A 12,308-nucleotide genomic window follows, 5' to 3' on the forward strand; every position below is an offset into this window, starting at 1 on the left:
TGCCTCCTTCTGCCAATGACTGCCTTAGACTGCCCGCCCTTTGCACGGGCTTCGCCCGGCGCCGTCCGCACGCGTCCGCGACGCAGAGGGAGCTACTCTTCTTTATGCGCCTCCGTGCGCGGTGAATAGCAGGAAGTGGGTGTGTCCGCCGAGGAGTCTTGGAGCTGTAGTCTTCCCCCGCTGCGGCCCCGCGATGGTGCTTGCGGTGGCGGCAGGGAAGACCAGCAGCGTCAGGGCCCCAGACAGATGTGCCCAACACGCGGCAAAAACTACCCTCCAGCAAGTAAGTGGCAGCAGCGTTGTCCCCCGCTCCTCAGTGGGAGCTGCTCTTCTTTATGCGCCTCCGTGCGCGGTGAATAGCAGGAAGTGGGTGTGTCCGCCGAGGAGTCTGGGAGCTGTAGTCTTCCCCCGCTGCGGCCCCGCGATGGTGCTTGCGGTGGCGGCAGGGAAGACCAGCAGCATCAGGGCCCCAGACAGATGTGCCCAACAAGCGGCAAAAACTACCCTCCAGCAAGTAAGTGGCAGCAGCGTTGTCCCCCGCTCCTCAGTGGGAGCTGCTCTTCTTTATGCGCCTCCGTGCGCGGTGAATAGCAGGAAGTGGGTATGTCCGCCGAGGAGTCTGGGAGCTGTAGTCTTCCCCCGCTGCGGCCCCGCGATGGTGCTTGCGGTGGCGGCAGGGAAGACCAGCAGTGTCAGGGCCCCAGACAGATGTGCCCAACAAGCGGCAAAAACTACCCTCCAGCAAGTAAGTGGCAGCAGCGTTGTCCCCCGCTCCTCAGTGGGAGCCCCTCTTCTATATGCGCCTCCGTGCGCGGTGAATAGCAGGAAGTGGGTGTGTCCGCCGAGGAGTCTGGGAGCTGTAGTCTTCCCCCGCTGCGGGGTGTGTGTTGTGGGTAATATAGTGTTAAAGAATGTGTACTCAATGAATGATTATTATCTTTTGTTATTAATAATATAATTTAAATTCATTATTAATTATGGTAATTATGAAACAAATTTCAATAAAATGTTGATGTCTTTTTTATTGGTGTGGTGTTCTAGGGTAGGAAATAAAATAAATACATTTATGTTTTAAATAATTTGTTTGTTTGTGAATATTTGTTCCTTTTAAATAAATATTGTTTATAAAAGTAGTTTTTCATGTCATATTTGTAGGTTTTTGTTATATGTAATTAACATTATGATATGTGTTCTTTTTATATGTTTAACACCTTAAGTGCTGCCGTCGGCCAACGGTCGTCACGGGCACTACCTCCCCAGTGCTGCGTGCGACCACTGGACGTCCAGTTCAGCACTGGATAATGGACAGCGCAGCACTGGGAAGGTTTATTTACGAAGCTCCTAAGGTGTTAATATATTTAATTGTATATTTTTGTTAAATATTGTTTATATATTTTTAAGATTTTTTTTGTTATTGTTTAAATGTTATAAGTAATTTTTTGTTTTTCTGCTATCCAATACTTTCCCTACTGTTGCACTCACTGGAGTGGGAATAGTAATTTTTACCCCTCTGCCATCCAGCACTTTCCCTACTGTTGCACTCGCTGGAGTGGGAATAGTAATTTTTACCCCTTCTCTATCAAGTACTTTCCCTACTGTTGCACTAACAGGAGTGGGAATAGTAATTTTTACCCCTTTGCTATCCAATATATTCCCTACTGTTGCACTCACTGGAGTGGGAATAGTAATTTGTACCCCTCTGCTATCCAATACTTTCCCTACTGTTACACTTGCTGGAGTGGGAATAGTAATTTTTACCCCTTCTCTATCCAGTACTTTCCCTACTGTTGCACTAACAGGAGTGGGAATAGTAATTTTACCCCTTTGCTATCCAATACTTTCCCTACTGTTGCACTCACTGGAGTGGGTATAGTAATTTCTACCCCCCGCTATCCAATACTTTCCCTACTGTTGCACTCACTGGAGTGGGAATAGTAATTTTTACCCCTTCGCTATCCAGCACTTTCCCTACTGTTGCACCCACTGGAGTGGGAATAGTAAGTTTTACCCCTCCGCTATCTAGTACTTTGCCTATTGTTGCACTAACTGGAGTGGGAATAGTAGTTTTTACCCCTCCGCTATCCAGTACTTTCCCTACTGTTGCACTAACTGGAGTGGGAATAGTAATTTTTACCCTTCCACTATCCAATACTTTCCCTACTGTTGCACTGACTGGAGAGGGAATAGTAATTTTTACCCCTTCGCTATCCAGCACTTTCCCTACTGTTGCACTCACTGAAATGGGAATAGTAATTTTTACCCCTCCGCTATCCAATACTTTCCTTACTGTTGCACTCACTGGAGTGGGAATAGTAATTTTTACCCCTCGCTATCAAACATTTTCCCTACTGTTGCAATCACTGGAGTTGGAATTGTAAATTTAATTCTTCTACTATCCAACATTTACCCTACTTTTGCACTCTTTGGAATGGGAATAGTAATTTATACCCCTCCGTTATCCAACAATTTCCCTACTGTTGCCCTTATTACAGTTGGAATAGTAAATTTAATTGGTTCGCTATCCAACAATTTCCCTACTGTTGTATTTATTGTGTTGTGAAATGTACTTTTTTTATTTTGTTTTTAATGTTTTCATTAATTATATAATTGTTTTTAATTTTAAATTTTTGATTCATATATATATATCATTTTTATATAATTTAAAAGTTTAAAAATTAAATAAAGATAATAGTTAATAAACTATTTTAAAGTAAATATATGTATATGTATAAATGATTATGTTTGTGTGTCTATATTTTTTTAATTAAGTTTAATTTTTATATTTAGTTAAAATTTATATTACATTTAATTTGTTTTGGTAAAGATAATATTAATATTTTATATTTTTAATATATATTATTTTAGTTTATTCATATTTTTACATCGATATTTTTACATCTATATTTTTAACTTCGATATTTTTGATTCAATATTTTTGTACTTACCTGTTTAAGTATAGGGAGTCGATATTTTTACTATCTATATATTTTTTCGATATTTTTACCATCAATGTTTTTACCATCGATATTCTATCAGTGAACCCTAAGGGCAAGATGTAGAGTTTGGTGGACCGGGTCATTCCATCACAAACGTGAAGGATATCCCGTCTGCCGTATTACCGGTCCATTATATCCTATGGCACTTCTAATACGGTGGACGTGATATACGTCACGTTTGAGATGGACTAACCCGTCTGCCAAACTCAAATCAGACCCTAAGTATAGCCGCCTGTATCACTACTTAGGGCCCAATTCCGATCTGGGTCTAAAAGCTCTCCAACCAAGCCAGATCTGGAGTGTTTCCCGAACGAGCCGGACCCCTGCAGCCCGACCGAGCGAGTACAATGCGGCCACAAGCTGCCGGATTTGGTTTGGTTGGGCTCCCATATAAGTCAATGGGAGCCGATCGCACGACGCATACATGGGCTCCCATTGACTGAATGGGTACATCTCGCACAAGGGTCCCCCCTACAGTGGGTACGCGTCGGTGCCACCACACCGTACATGCCTGTGTTTCTCCCCCTTTGTCCGATTCGTAAGACTGCGGGTGTCGGGTGGTCCGACGCGGACCCCCAAAGGCAGCTTCCCAGACGTTTTGCGAGCCGGAAACTTCAGCTCGATCTGGCTGTCTGACGTGTAGATCGTACTGGCTCAGTCGTAAAACGTCTCCATTGCGCTGTGTGAATCGTGTCTGTACGAGTCAGTTGGGGCGGGTCGGATCCGGAAACGGTTCGGTCGGAACACACACGTACAGTTGCATCGTAATTGCCCGCTCGTACAGGTGTCCGAGTCGGTCGGGAAAAACGCGTCTGACTCGTGCTTTTTACTGCCGGATCGTGTTCTGAGCCCTTCCGACCGAGATCGCAATCAACCCCTTAGTGGACAGTTTAAGGAAGAAAAGGTAGAATCTGACTAAGCACCTTGAAAAGGAAAAAACAGGTTGAGACTAAATGATTTACCTGCGCAACTAAGGAGAGCTCAAGTTCTAGATATACCCCGAAATTTCTTATCACCTTATCCAGAAATCCAGTGGCAGTGGGCTGGGGATACAAGAATGTTTATCCAGAGAACCTCAGTTTTGTCGACATTAAACTTCAAAGAGTAACTAAGCCGATACAGTCATCATACACAGGTGGAAAGACTCAAAAAAGGTTAGCACCCGACTTCTCCAGAATAAAAATAAGCTGAGAATCATCAGTGTAATTCGTACACCTCAGTCCAAAGTTTCACCTGTGGCTGTATTGAGATGTTAAAGAGGGTCCGGCTCAGTGCTGAACCTTGAGAAACTTCTTGGGGTAAGGCCTTATATTCTGACACATAAGGAAGCAGATAAACTGACTTTGCCCTATTCATTGTATAGGATTTGCACCAATCAAGGCCCCTGCCTCCAATCCCAATTTCCTACAGCCATCAATAAGGATCTGTAATTAGGAGATTTAACAATCAAAACGCACAGTTTAAAACTGGAGAACAAGAGATTCCTGAATTACTCTTTGCAATTATTGGCATCATATGACTGGAGAGAAGATGAGTGTGACAAATCCAAGCCCATATTTATGGATAATCACCTGCAAGAAATTAAAGGAAAATCATTAGATCGCATCACTTATGTTGAGAGCAAATGTCAACAAGCATTTGCAATGCAATAGGTCTCGCATTTGCAAGAGTTTGAGCTACTGGCATTGTAAATTACAATGCCTTTTATTTATCTGTTTTGAAAACTTGCAAGTGGTATGTAAACACATACTTTGTACTTACAGTCATTGCTTATGAGAAGCAAGGCTGGCAGTAAAAGGGGTGCAGTCACTGACAACCTTGGTTTTCATTAACAACGACTATATGTACAAAGTTCGTGTTTACATACCCCTTGCAGGTTTTCAAAACAAATAAAGGCATTGTCAAATACAATGCCAATAGCTCAAACTCTTGCAAATGCGAGACCTATTGCAATCAGTTCTCTGTGGCAGGGTCTCTTGTGAGTTCCAGTGGTCTTTAGAGAACACAATGCAGGCTGGAGACTAGCCTATGAACCTCATTCAGTACCTGGTGGAGTTTGGAGTAAGGGAGAGCCTAAGTTGTGATGAAATGCAGCCTTGTTGCTAAGTTGCTGAATGTGAACAAGAGAGACATGGGCTTTAATTCAGTCTGCATGTTATGTAGTTCTGTAACAGTGAATACAAGAGAGACCTGCACTGCGAAGGTTGTAGTTCAAAATAAAACGTAAAGTTTATATCATTTTTAAAATGCATATGTTCTTGTGAAAACAAAACCGCTTACCATTCTGTGCAGTATTGTTAAGAACATGCCCTTTACAGGAATCTGAAGGACGCATTTAACTCCCAGTGACTGTCAATGTGAACCAGGCGATTATCTTAAAAAATAATAAGATTTCTGTAGCTGAAAAGGGCAAAATAAACACCTAGTTTAGTTTAATGAGCACCTGTAATGACCAAAAATAGCTATAATGCAGCTGCACTACAGATATAGTGATTTTCACAATTTCAGACAAAATATCTGCAGGCTGTATCACTCGCAACATTACATAGGGTTTTTAAAAGAACATTTTAGAACTGTAAATCGAAAAAAAAGAGCGGGCGCGACACGGCAGCCAAGATGGCCGCCCCTCCGTGAGCTCCGCAACAGCTGCGGCGCTTCGCACACGAAGGATCTCACAGAAGCGGCAAATCTGCAATTTGGACGCCGATTCCAGCGTCGGAAGTCTCCCTGATTATGAGGGTATGCTTGTTGACTTCCACGCTTCGTTTTTTCAGTGGAAAAAATGCTTTTATGTGCCTAATCAAATTCCGGCCGCCATTTTGATTTTCCTCATATTGTTTTTTTTTGGCCCCGAATTTCGTTTTAAGCTAATTAGCTTATTCTGGCACGTTTTTCTTATCTTTAACTGGTGGACTTGTCATGTGGAACACCATACTTCCTCTGAACATGTTTGCCTCTTCAGTTTTTGGATATTAACCTGCGCTTTCCCTGTGAGGATCTACCAGTCAGGATAATGGCCACCATTTTGTCTATTAACTTTATTTTTGTCTGAAGCTGCATGTCATCGAAGATGTTCTTCTCTCACTTATGTGGCCACGCTCTCATTTCCTCCACTTAGTATTGCTCCATGGTCTCTGCATGCCACATTTATTTGCTACTTCGTCTGTTTTGGGTATTGCATCTGCTGACTTTGCTGCTCTTGTTTATTGAGCTTATGGATTAGAGCAATCCCGTCACTGGCCCTCCTTTAGTTGTTACCTGCCTTCTTTACCTACACGCCTAATTCTGTCTGCTTTCAATTTAATCTCTTTTCAGTGGCTCTCTTGTCGCTTTCAGCAAAAGCGCATTTCTGTGTGGTTTTAAAAAAAACAAAAAAAAAACAAAATCTGCCTTTTTCACAATGGAGCACGCGCAGAGTTCTAAGGCCTCATCTGTGACTCCTGCGTCTCGCAAAGAGTCTGCTAATACCAGTAAACGCGTCAAGATATATCCTCCTTTGCCTTCCAAGTCTCCTCTCCCCATAACGCTTGAGGATATTATGGAGGAACTTCGCCTTATTAGGCCTTTTATGGCAGACACTACTACCACATTACATAAAATCGACGAAAAATGGTCTTCCTTAGACAAAAGAGTGACTGATGTTGAACAACAGATTAGTGATGTTCAAGATGTTGCTGCTAAGGTCGAAAGTCTCACTAAGGAAGTTGTGCTACTTAAAAAAGCCACAGAGGATTTGGAAAATAGAAATAGGCGCAACAACCTGCATATTTATGGTGTTCCAGAAAATTCAGAGGGGTCTGATATCATCGCCTTTCTGAAATCTCAAGTTTTGCCAATCACAGGTATCCCTAAACATCTGGACGTTAACATACAGAGAGCACACCGCCTTGGTCCTAAACACTCTACTGCTTCCTCGAAGCCCAGGGGCATAATTGCGTACTTTCTTCTTTACTCTGACCTCATGGAAGTCCTCCATTCTGCTAAACAACATAAGCAGCTAGTGTGGTCTGGTTATAAACTTTTTTTCACCCAGGATGTATCAAAGCCGACAGCCGACCGTCGCAAGGAATTTTTGGACTTAAGACCCACACTTCGTGCTATGAATGCCAGATATGGACTCATTCACCCATGCTTTTTCAAGGTTACATACAAGGAAAGGTCCTACAGCTTCGACGATCCTGCAGACCTTCGCAAGTTCATCGACACACATAGGGTGGACAACATGGACCACAGTGGCTCTTATTGTTTCTCTTGTTTTTATTTTGTTGATTCTATTTTGTTGTGGCCCGTTTCCTTTTCTTCTCATAACGTGATGTTTTGCTCCCTTCTTGTTTTTTAGGTTGGGTGTTCCGGTCCTGGTTTGTTGGCCTCTCCCTTCCTCCGTTTTGTTGTGTCGTTATTTGATTGTCTCTGCTTTACCCCAGTATGCCGTCCTCCTTCATGGTTATTTGGTAAGTCTCCTTCATCTGTATTAAATTGTCGGGCCTGGTCTCTCTCCCTATTTTCTGTTATTCTTTTACTTCTAGCTTTTCTTTGAGTCCAGATTCCCGCATTACACTTATTTTATGCGGCTGTCCCTCTTTGCTGCTCCCGCTCTCACTCTATTGTTCGTTCTGTTCTCGTTGTGCACAATCTATGGCTAAAGTTCTCCGACTTTTGGCCATCCTCTCTTTCCTATCTTTTTTCTCGGGAGGTTTCTCCTCCCTTTTCCTCCTTTCTTTTTCCCTCTCTTCTTTCCCTCCTCTCTCTATCTCTCTTTCCCTTGTTCTCTTCTTTTCTTTTTTCCACTGCTCTTCATTCTGGACTATTCCTTCTCTTCTAGGTTTTTTCTTGTCTTCTTCCCTCTTCTCACTCTGGCACTATGGCAATAAATTCTCCACTCTTTTCCTCTTTTGTACATATTTCCTCGTTTTGCACGTTTATCTGCTACTCCTGCTTTGTTTTCATTGGTTTTCCTATTTCCATTTTGCTTGCTCTCTTACCTATTTAGTCTTCCTTCCTACTTTGTATGCTACTCATTTCTTCCAATTATTCCTTTGTCTATTTTCTCCTCTTACTTGTCTTGTTTCCTTTCCCTATTTCTCTTTTACTCTCTCCTCATGAAAGGTTTCCGATTCATTTCTTGGAATGTTAAGGGTCTTCGGAACCCTATTAAGAAACAGCGTGTTTTATCCCACCTTGCCCGGTTGCAATGTCAAATTGCCTTTCTTGAGGAGACACATCTCTCTACACAAGATTTATCAATGTTACGTCGACAATGGGTTGGCGAAGTTTTCTGTTCTCCTGCTGTTAATCATAAAAATGGTGTGGTTATACTCTTTCATAAGACTTTATCTGTTCAAATACAAAAAGAAACTGTTGATGCTGATGGTAGATGGTTGTTCCTAGACTGTACTGTAAATAATGTTCATCTCTCCCTCTGTAATGTTTATGGTCCGAATGGTATTGATACCTCCTTTTGGCACGATTTTTCCTCCCTCCTCTCCTCCAATGCTAGTGAGGACATGATTGCTGGGGGGGACTGCAATCAATTGATGGACCCATTTTTGGATCGCAAATCACAAACGCGTTATGTTCCTAATAAAATGCAGAAATCCTTCCATAAATCCGTCTCCTCCAGAGGTCTCATAGATTCTTGGAGAATCTCTCATCCTGACTCCCTGGAATTTTCTTTTTTTTCTCCTGTGCATACTTCCCTTTCCCGTATCGATTATATCTTTCTAACACATCACGCTTTTCAATTCATGACTAATTCCGAAATAGGCTCCATCCTCATTTCTGACCATGCCCCCGTTATTCTGGATATGGACTACCCTTCCCCTACACCTCAGTCTTCCCGATGGCGTTTTAATAATTCCCTTTTACTGGATCCTGCCTTTACAACACACTTCACTCAATTTATGGATGAGTTCTTTACAAATAATTCTCACACTTCCTCTGATTTTCACTTCCTTTGGGATGCTTTTAAAGCTACTGCTCGTGGCTGTATTATCGATTATGTGTCACGCAAAAAGAAGAAAACACTTTCCCAAGCTTCTTCCTTTCTTACACACATTAAAGAGCTTGAACATCTCTATTATACCTCCAATTCCCCCGATTCTTTATCTTCTCGCATCTCCGCTAAAATGCAGTTTAATAAACACACCTGGGACTCTGCTTCTAATCAACTTCTCCAATTTAATGCAAAAATTTACGGTGGTCGTAATAAAGCCGGTAGAGCTCTTGCGAATTATCTTAAAATCAAAAAACTAAAATCTAAAATAGTCTCCATCAAAGACCCACAAGGTTCTATTCACTCCTCTGATGCTAAAATCCTCGACTGCTTTGTACCGTTCTATTCCTCTCTTTACACCCCTGAATCCACTCCCTCTACTGATCAATTAGATGCTTTTTTTCAGTCAATTCCCAAACCCTCCACTCCGCTGATTGACTTTTCTTCTCTTGATGCTCCACTTTCAGAAAAGGAAATTCTTGCTGCCCTCTCCCTCTTACCCAAAGATAAAACTCCTGGTCCCGATGGTTTTACAGTTCGCTTTTTTTTTTTCATTTCAAATCTGTTTTACTTCCCTATTTACTCCAGTTGCTCAATCACTTTTTCATCACCGGTGAGTCCAAAGGTTCTTTCACACAGGCTATGCTTGTCCTTTTACTGTGCAAGAATTACAGGCCTATTTCATTAATCAATACTGATTGCAAGATCTTTGCGAAACTCTTGGCTCTTCGCATCAATTCCATTATTCCTGAACTGGTTAATATCCATCAATCCGGTTTCGTTAAAGGTAGATCCATCACCGATAATTCTAGAACATTTCTCAATATTATTCACCTCTCCGCTAAAATGAACACTCCACTTGCTGCAATTACTCTTGATGCTGAGAAGGCTTTTGATCGGGTTAATTGGGACTTCATGTTTGGTGCTTTGCGTTGGCATGGCTTTAGCCCCACTTTCCTTAAATATGTCCAACTCCTCTATTCCGCTCCATCTACCTCTATCTGGACCAACGGTATGCAGTCCAAATACTTTCCCCTTTATAGAGGTACCAGACAGGGTTGTCCTCTTTCCCCTCTTCTTTTCATTTTGGCGTTGGAACCCTTCCTCGTGAAGATTTGTCAATCCTCTTCTTATTCTGGTGTTATTTTTAAGGATGTGGAAATTAAGTTCACCGCTTATGCGGATGATATTTTGCTTTACATTTCTAACCCTTCGGTCTCCCTTCCCGCTTTTTTTTCTTTGCTACACGACTATTCCTCTGTTTCTGGATATAAATTGAACATCGACAAAACAGAAGTTCTCCCTCTCAATAAATGTTGTCTCCCACATATGTTTCATGGTTCTGGTTTCCAATGGACCTCTAGCCATATCAAGTGTCTTGGTGTTCTTTATGCTAACTCCACTAGAGAGACTGTTAGAATCAAGCATTCTGATATTCTTAAAAAACTCTCTTCACTTATTGATCGCTGGTCTCCTCTTTTTCTCTCTTGGTGGGGTTGTCTCTCTACTATTAAAATGATGCTCCTTCCCATTGTGAATTTCTATCTCTCTATGCTTCCCATTCCCCTTCCTCATTTCTTCTTTAAGTCCATCAACAGTCTCTTCTCTAAATTTCTATGGAATAATCGTGAAGCCAGAGTTGCTTTATCCCGTCTTCAACAGCCTAAACATCTCGGTGGTGTCAACTTTCCAAACATTTCACGCTTTCATTCTGCATTTTCCCTTAAGCAAATCTGGTCTTCTTTACTTGACTCTCCTTCGCCGCTTATTACATCCTGGAGCTCTTTAGAATCAGCACAAATCTCCCCTTTCTCTCTTCTCACCGCTTCTAACCTTACTCAGCCACCTTCAAAATTTTCTTCGCCTATTTTCAAACATTCAAAAGCCCTTGTACTTGCTCTTTTCCGCTCCTTTTCCTCGTCCTCTACTCTTCACTTGAATACCCCATTGTGGTACAATAAATCGTAACCGTGCCCTTTTTTGGAAGGAATGGATTGATAAAGGAATCCTTACTTATAGTCATCTTCTTCTTAATAATTCTCTAGCGACTTTCAGGTACTTTGTGATTCTTTTGGTATCTCCAATAAATTCTCTTCACAGTTTCTCACACTTATTCCTTCTCTACACTCCACTATCATACAAGATGCACCCACTTCCTGCACTCCTCCTCTCTTATCCTCCCCTCCTAATTTTCACATTCCCCTCAAAGCCTCAGCCATTTATAAATTACTTTCTCCCTCACCTTTAGTGAGGCCCAAAACAAAACTTGAACTTTCTTGGGAATTAGACCTTGGCCAAACCTTCCTCGAGTCCACCTGGGATTCTATTTGGTCTAAACTCCATTCAACTTCCCGCTCCGCTAGTACCACACAGACCCTATACTATTTTTACAATAGATTGTTTTACACTCCTTGTGATCTTTTTAAATTTAAACTAATAAATTCCAAAAAATGTTGGTCCTGTTCCTGTATTACAAGTGATTTTAAACATATGTTCTTTTTATGCCCTAAAGTACAACTGTTATGGTCACGAATTTGGTCTTCCCTGAACAAAATTGTATCTAATAATATACCCTTTGATATTTCTCTGGTTTTTCTGGGTGATTTAGCTCCAGTCTGGGATGTTCCACCTCTTACTCGCAAATTCATTGACTTATGTATTGCTATTGCTTTTCAAGTCATTACTACCAATTGGAAAGATACCAAGAATGTCGAATATGCTGCATGGTGGAATTTAATTTGTCATCACCATAGATTAGATCGTGCATATGCCTCTTCTACTTCCCTTCTGATTAAACGTGATTTATTATGGTCCCCTTTAACAGATTACCTATCCAGATGTGCCATTTAGCTTCATATTCATTTGTCTGCTATATCATGTTTTTTTTTTACATACTATTACTATAATTATATTATGTAATAGCGTTATTATTGCTCTATTATTGATGTTTCTTTCCCCTCCCTTTCCTCCTTCCCCTCTCTCTCTTTTCCTTCTTCTTCTTTCTTTTCCCTCCACAAAATTCTAAAAGTTATAAAAGCATTTTCCCTTGGTATATTCTTTACCTCTTTGAGGTTTTTATTTATACACACAAGGCTTACTTTTGTTTCTTCTTATACTGTATTTTATCTTTTTGCAGTTGTACTGATGTTTTACATTGTCTTTATTTACTCAATAAAGCTTTTTAAACTTAAAAAAAAGAACTGTAAATCGAAAACCTTTTAAGAGCAGGAAATCAAAGTTCATAATGGCACTTAGGGAAGATAGTTGTAGCCCTGCTTACTGTATTTCAAGTGATATGAAGTTCCTGGTCTCTTGTCTTT

Source organism: Lissotriton helveticus, chromosome 2_1 (genome assembly GCF_964261635.1).
Source record: "Lissotriton helveticus chromosome 2_1, aLisHel1.1, whole genome shotgun sequence".
NCBI lineage: Eukaryota > Metazoa > Chordata > Amphibia > Caudata > Salamandridae > Lissotriton > Lissotriton helveticus.